Genomic DNA, 7,623 nt, shown 5'->3' on the forward strand with positions numbered 1-7,623 from the left:
TCGAGCGTGCTCGTCACAATCAGCATGCAAGCTCAGAAATGAAAAGGGGAAGAATGGACAATGAGTAAATAATACAGTACAATGTGCAGCATATAAGCATGCATGCACAGAGGCTGTGTGGAAAAGGCAGGCAGGCTATGGAAATCAAAGATCAACCAAGTGCTATCACCTACTTTGGACCTTAGTTTTTCTCAGAGCGCTAGTGTCGACTTCACACTTACAAGACACTCAAGGAAACTATTATGCAATAAAAGGAATAACAATACCAAGAAAAAAATTAGACCAAATTAAAATTAGAAGTGATAAAGGAAACAACTATTTAAAAGTCATGCTGAATGACATTAATTCAAGGATGTTTAATGTTTCACTTTGCTTTGCATGGCCTCCTTTTTAACAAAGGTCCATTTATTGAAGCTGAACTCCTATCTGATGGTCCATTTGAAGTTCTTCTTTCACGAAATTTTACTGCGATAATATTTAACTAAAAAACCGATACCATCAACTGTATATATCACCAAGAATAGAAGCATGTGACAAGCTGTTTCCGAGTAACTTTGCATCTCTCTACAGAATAAAAAGTCTCATTCAATTTTTCTTGGAAACACACACACAGACACACACACTTTTGCCCTGTCTCCCTGATGTGCAATAGTACCAAGTGCAATTTTCCCAATATAACAAAGTATTTTATTCTATTTGTATCTATTGTATATAATATTTTATTCTATTTTGTATAGTATGTTATTCTATCTTATCTTATCGTATCTTATTCTATTCTATTGTTTTTTTCTTTTTTTCTTAATTTTCACTGCTCTTAACTTTGTGCCGTGACCAAAAAATTTAGCACGGGTGGGACTAATAAAGGTTTATCTTATCTCTTATCTTAAAATAAAAAAATACATTTTTCCAGTAATGAAACTCTACCCTTTTTTGTAGTCACAGGATTCTTTTACTGGGCATTTTAATCACAAATTTGACACCAAACACGAGGCTCACGCTCAGGTTTCACTTCTGCACAGCAGATTATTATCTGCTTTAGAAGCTCCCTCACCTAGATTAGTATCTGATAACAGTCAAATTTGGAAATGATGACCATGTTCGGTTGTCACTAGAGCATGACAAGCGAACATCAGTGACCAGGGATGTAGCTCAGTCGTTTACTTAGTGCAGGGTACTTTCAGGCAATCTTCAGAACACTAATCAGCTGTCAGCAGTGTCATTCACACGCATGTCTAATAAGTCACCATTATTTATTGATTTATCACCATATATAACATGTTAAGTAATACGGAGAGACCAGTATTACTATGCTACTTACTATGCTGATGTTAGTTCAAGCGTAGCCAGTGGAAGCTGTTTTTCAAAACAGACAACAATAAGCAAAATCAAATGACTTATGTTTACTGGCTGTAAAAATGTAAAAGCATTTCCAGTTTTTATTAACAGGACACCAAAACAAAGAACTTACAGTATATCTGTGTTGACAGTAGTCTGTTTACTATAGCACATATTACGATAAGCTATCTTTGTCAATAAACTGAGATGCAAAAGATGGATATGGGTGAGGTAACACTGATAATGAATGAGTCCTGGTCCATGCTGGGAATCAGGCTAATGAGTTGGCATTTGTACAGATGGCCTAAATTTAGCCTGAAGGCGGTGGCTTTTTCCTACATGTCTGTAGAGAGTGGCTAATAAGGACAGTAGAGCAGGTGATGGGAGAGCCAGGAAACTAACTATTTCTGGGACCTTAAAATATTAAAATCTTGTTTGACTGCTGGAAGGTCACTCTAGTTCACTCACTATCTCTAAACACTATCCTGTTTCATCTGCCCGATTCACCTTAAGACACCCATACCTGTAATCTGGTCAAAGCTTTCAGTCTGCTGGCTGCTGTCCAGCACTGGATTTGCACCTCCCTTAGGAGTGTGAGTTTTCTTCTAATATAAAAAAAATTAGAATTTTTTTTTACCATGATTTATAATTTTGGTACCATATGTTGTCTAATAATAGTAAATTAAAATTAATGCTTTGATTTCTAAAATTTACTTTATGTTCCTATACCAGATGCTACCAAAGGATACAGGATTGGGGGTATTTAGTCTTAAAAACAGACAATGACGCTCTAGTGGTCCTTATTTTTGAAGCCACGTCAAGTTCATTTATTACGAGAGAGTGGAATTAAACAATGGCTGATGCATCCTGTGTGCAAACAATGTACACCCAGATGAAAAAGAAAGTTCCTCACAGGACTTTATGTAGTCCTGTGAGAAAGTACATATACAATAACTGCTTCCATAAGAATTAAGAGGGTGGAAAGCAGCATGGTACTGATCATCAAATCCACTTGATTAACTGATTATCGGCAAATGTGAGCACCTCTATCAAAACAAAAACTTTGGGAGGTTGCTAGTCTGGAGCATTCAGGTGTGTGTTAAAACAATGCGCAGTCTTCCCAGAAGTGGATGTCCGGCAAATTTACCCCAAGTTCAGACTGTGCAACGCTCACAGAAACGAGATCAATTCAAGAGCTACATCTCAAAATCTACAATCAGTTAGCATGTCAGCAGTACAACAGTAAACGGTAACATTAGAAAAAGACTAAACGCAGCTGGGACTAAATGCAGCTCCAGCCTCCACATAAATTGGATAAGGCAAGACCAAAGTGTAGATGTCTTGCCACAGTGGATGTCACCGCATCATATCTGATGAAAAACAAGCACACTATCCATCCATCCATCCATCCATCCATCTTCATCCGCTTTATCCGAGGCCGGGTCGCGGGGGCAGCAGCCTAAGCAAAGAGGCCCAGACCTCCCTCTCCCCAGCCACCTCCTCCAGCTTATCCGGGGGAACACCAAGGCGTTCCCAGGCCAGCCGAGAGATATAATCTCTCCAGCGTGTCCTGGATCTGCCCCGGGGCCTCCTCCCGGTGGGACATGCCTGGAACACCTCACCCAGGAGGCGCCCAGGGGGCATCCTTGTCAGATGCCCGAACCACCTCAGCTGGCTCCTTTCGATGTGGAGCAGCAGCTGCTCTACTCTGAGCCCCTCCCGGATGGCCGAACTTCTCACCCTATCTCTAAGGGAGAGGCCAGCCACCCTTCGCAGGAAGCTCATTTCTGCCGCTTGTATCCGCGATCTCGTTCTTTCGGTCACTACCCACAGCTCGTGGCCATAGGTGAGGGTAGGGACGTAGATCGACCGGTAAATTGAGAGCTTCGCTTTTACACTCAGCTCCCTCTTCACCACTACGGACCGGTGCAGCGTCTGCATTACTGCAGCCGCAGCCCCAATCCGTCTGTCGATCTCCGGCTCCCTTCTCCCATCACTCGCGAACAAGACCCCGAGATACTTGAACTCCTCCACTTGGGGCAGGAACTCATCCCCGACCCGGAGTGGGCACTCCACCCTTTTCCGGCTGAGAAAGATGGCCTCAGATTTGGAGGTGCTGATCCTCATTCCCGCTGCTTCACACTCGGCTGCGAACCGTTCCAGTGCGAGCTGGAGGCCCTCACCCGATGAAGCCAACAGAACCACATCATCCGCAAAAATCAGAGATGAGATTCTGAGGCCACCAAAGCGAAAGCCCTCCGCCACTTGGCTGCGCCTAGAAATCCTGTCCATAAAAATTATGAACAGAACCGGAGACAAAGGGCAGCCCTGGCGGAGCCCATCACCCACCGGGAATGAGTCCGACTTATTGCCGGCAATGCGAACCAAGCTCTTACAATGGTTGTACAGGGATCGAATGGCCCGTAGCAATGGGCCAGACACCCCATACTCCCGCAACACCTCCCACAGGACACCCCGAGGGACTCGGTCGAATGCCTTCTCCAAGTCCACAAAACACATGTAGACTGGTTGGGCAAACTCCCATGCACCCTCAAGTATCCTGGAGAGGATAAAGAGCTGGTCCAGTGTTCCGCGACCAGGACGAAAACCGCATTGTTCCTCCTGTATCCGAGGTTCGACTAACGGACGAACTCTCCTTTCCAGCACCCTGGCATAGACTTTCCCAGGGAGGCTGCATTATCATAAGCACACTACATTATCATAAATACCTTATACCAAACTGTCAACATTTTTTGGGTTTGGAAAAGTTCTCAAAGAAGTTCTTTGATCGACCTTTGGAGCCCTACTTGCACTCACTGAGATGCTAGTTCAAGTACAGTCAGTGGTAGCTCTTTTTCCAACCCCACACAACAATTAACAAAGTCAGTTGACATTTGATTTGGGCTTGTTTAGCAGCCACGGGATCTGAGCATCTTGCAGTCACTGCAGTCGACCATGTCGACATTCTAGAGTCAAATCTAAGGCCATCTCTCCGAGAGCTAAAGGTTGGCTGAAACCAAGTCATGCAACAGGGCAATGATCCCAAGCACAACAGCAACTCTATAGCAGAATGGCTGAAAAATGGGAGAATCATGGTGTTGCAATGGCCCCCACAATATAAGAGACTGAAGTCACACAGAAAACTATTAAGAAACTATACTCAGGGTGGTTCTACAGTACAATCTACTGGATCTTGGCATTTTACAATAAATAAAGGCATGACAATAAACCACGTCAATGTTTGCCACCTTGATATGAATATCAGTTCCCAGTGTGGACTCAGTGAAGATGTATCTGACACCCCTACTTTCAGGAAGTGTGGAGCATTATGACTCTTTATACTGACCCACATTATCAAACACATCCCCTCACTCAAATCAGGAAATACCTCAAGTGAGTTCATCAAACAAAACCCCGCTTGGCAAATCCAGTGCAACATTATGCCCTCATAAAAAGTCACAAAGTGATTTACTAAACTGCATCCAACATACTCCGCTGACAAAGACTTTCCCACAATAAAAGGCACATAAACATGATTAAACACCCTCACAAAACTTTTATAGTAGCAGTAGCTGTTGGTTAGGTTTTACGTAGTTAATCAAAATAATTTTTTCACCAAGCAAGAAATTTGATTACACTCAGTGTCAGCATTTTTAAAACTCTTCCTTTCAACATTTCTACACAAACTGCCCACTAGGTTATGTTATGGTTATGACTATTGTTGATCACACATCTGTGAAAGTAGGTAGGCTCTGGTCTTTATGAAAGTTAGACCTGCCTCCACCACCCAGACCTTCCTACCACCTCACACCACATCAGATCTATTTTCTGTAGATACTGGGCTGAATGTTCGTCATTTACATATCACATAATCTGCTTTTGTTTTAAATTACTGCCTGGGAGGCTTTTAGAAAGTCAGCTTTTCATGTCTTTAAAAAAAATCCTGTTCTTAATACTCTCGTTAACAAAGGCACACAGACACACACTTTGTGTAACCAGCGCAGTGTATCAGAACACTCATTTTACTGTAGAGCACTATTACATTGTTTACAGTCAATTAAAAGCTTAATCAAGTGAAGAACAGCCTCCAGCAGCTGCTTGGCATGCTAAAGTGCATTCAGTAGATGGTGTGTGTATTTGAGTCCAGCCTCAAGTAGATCTATATGTGTGCATGGCTCATGTTGTTATATAGCAGCAAAGGAGAAATTAGTGCATCACCTCTGTGATGAAATGTCACTGATTAGCACCCTGTTCCTTAGTAACTGAACAACATTTGACCTTTTCATGTGTCCCGACACAGGCACTGAAGCTTCAATGTCCCCTCATTAAGCACATCGAGTGCATGTTTACTCATCCATACACTAAAGCTGACGCACCTCTAAGTCAAATAATAGATGTTAGGTCATAAAACATGCGATCGGCGGTGACCAAGAAGAAGAAGTTCCCCTGCATGAACTTACAGCAAAATGAAGAAGAAGAAGAAGGGTGGCATACTAAATGTTAGAAGCTAATTCACAAGAAAATAGTACACAGCAAGTTGAGAAAACAAATAGATTCTTAGAGCATGTGCATGGGTAAAGAATCAAGATGGGAAAAAATAGCTGTGGCCTCATCTTTTTTTTTGCTCACAAGCAGGTGATAAGCTGCAAAAAAATTATAATTCATGACACTGCATGGTGATCAGGCATGAATCAAGGAGTGACAGACAGGCTACTGAAATCATAAATGCATCTTCTTTCATGATGGAGACAGGACTGGTTACTTTGTCACTCACATAGTCTATTCCCACAATGTGCCAATCACTCAGCTTGACAGTACGGATAAGAAAATACAAGTTGATGAGGTAAGTCTCTCCTTTGGGTGCATGAGTGGAAAAATACGAGGGAAAAAAAGCAGCTGAAGGTATGTAATACATGTAAAAAAAAACTAAACAAAAAACTAAAACAAACAGCTGTGGAGGCACAAGTTGTTCATTCTTTTTGGCTAACAAATGTGTGGGAAAATTATAATTGATGATAAGCAGTGGTATTCACACAAGAGTCAAGCACTTATAGAGAGGCTTAGATTCAAATTAAAATCAATTTTAAGGCTGGAGACAGGATTAGGCTACTTGGCTGGTCAAGCAATCCTGCAAGATGTCAGTCAGTGTGATAACGATGATAAGAAACTCAAAAAAAAGAACATCAAAATAAGAAAAAAAAGTTTACATTTGCGTTGTTCTCTTTGTTATTATTATTGATTTCGTCGTTTTTGCTTGCTCTCGATAGTAGGTGTGTGTGAAGTTGCAGTGAGCACACGGTATCCCTGTTTCTCTTTGCCAAACTTTTAAAAAATGTTCATGTAAGGCTCTTACCTGTGTCGGGCTCCACGCCTCCCTTGCGCACAGTCAAATATTCCCCCCTGCGCGTGTATTCCCCTTATATTCCTACTGACATGACAGAAGTGTGAAAGCTGCCGCGAGCCCGGCGAGTCTGATACGCACGGGCTGCAGAGGAGTGACCGTCCCACCAAGAGAGAGAGAGAGAGAGAGAGAGAGGCGGGGTGATCGTTGCCGCCATCGCGTGGCAAAGGGGGGAACTGCATGCTATAGTACAGCTGCGGGTGACCAACTGGCCCACTTTATGTGAGAGTGGACATCATATTTTACCTCTCTATCCCACATAATTAGAAGATACTTCACATTTGCAGTGGTCAAAAGCCTCCACTGTAGGACATGAATGCTTCTAAAGTCAGGCTTTTTACGCAGCTGATGTGACGAAAGAAGGTTAACCTGTTTTCACACCCGACGGGAAGGGGCGTTTCTAAGATTTTTCTTTTTTGACCGGGTGGCACGGGGCGGGGAGGGGGGCAAGAACGAGAATATTTAATCAAAACAAAATCAGACGTGGGAAAAAAAACAGTAGTGCAGCAAATATACGAAACATACTTGGATATATGTTTTTCAAAGTGGATGACAAAATGCAGTAAAGTTTACAGTCTTGTGCAGCTCAGTGCTGAGGTGTTTGATGAAAATATTTAATCAAACACCTCAGCACTGACTTTTACCTAAAGTTTTTCAGATTCAAATGAAAAAAGTGATTCTGTGTTGTGTCTGGGTTAGGGTTATATATCACATTTTTGTCAGTTGATTTTTGGTGCATCATTGCATCCTGGTACCTTACATTTCCCTTTACCCTCTCTCACACACACAAACTTGCACACATGTCATCATTTACATACACACTATTGCTTAACGACACACACACAACCATTAACTGATCCCTGGTCTCCTTACTGTGGATATTGCTC

At 42.3% G+C, this 7,623-nt stretch overlaps 1 protein-coding gene across 1 annotated transcript in view; it reads right to left on the reverse strand.

Moving 5' to 3' along the window:
* Positions 1-6,795, reverse strand: part of LOC146705630 (5-hydroxytryptamine receptor 4) — a 73,596-nt gene extending 66,801 nt beyond the window's left edge. The window contains exon 1 of the mRNA XM_085463365.1: positions 6,689-6,795. The gene's annotated coding sequence lies outside the window, so the exon portion shown is untranslated. The remainder of the gene's footprint in view (positions 1-6,688) is intronic.
* Between the last annotated feature and the right edge of the window lie 828 nt (positions 6,796-7,623).

This window comes from Copadichromis virginalis, linkage group LG7, assembly GCF_057382275.1.
Source record: "Copadichromis virginalis isolate Kocher_CV1m ecotype Utaka linkage group LG7, C_Virginalis_male_GT1.1, whole genome shotgun sequence".
NCBI lineage: Eukaryota > Metazoa > Chordata > Actinopteri > Cichliformes > Cichlidae > Copadichromis > Copadichromis virginalis.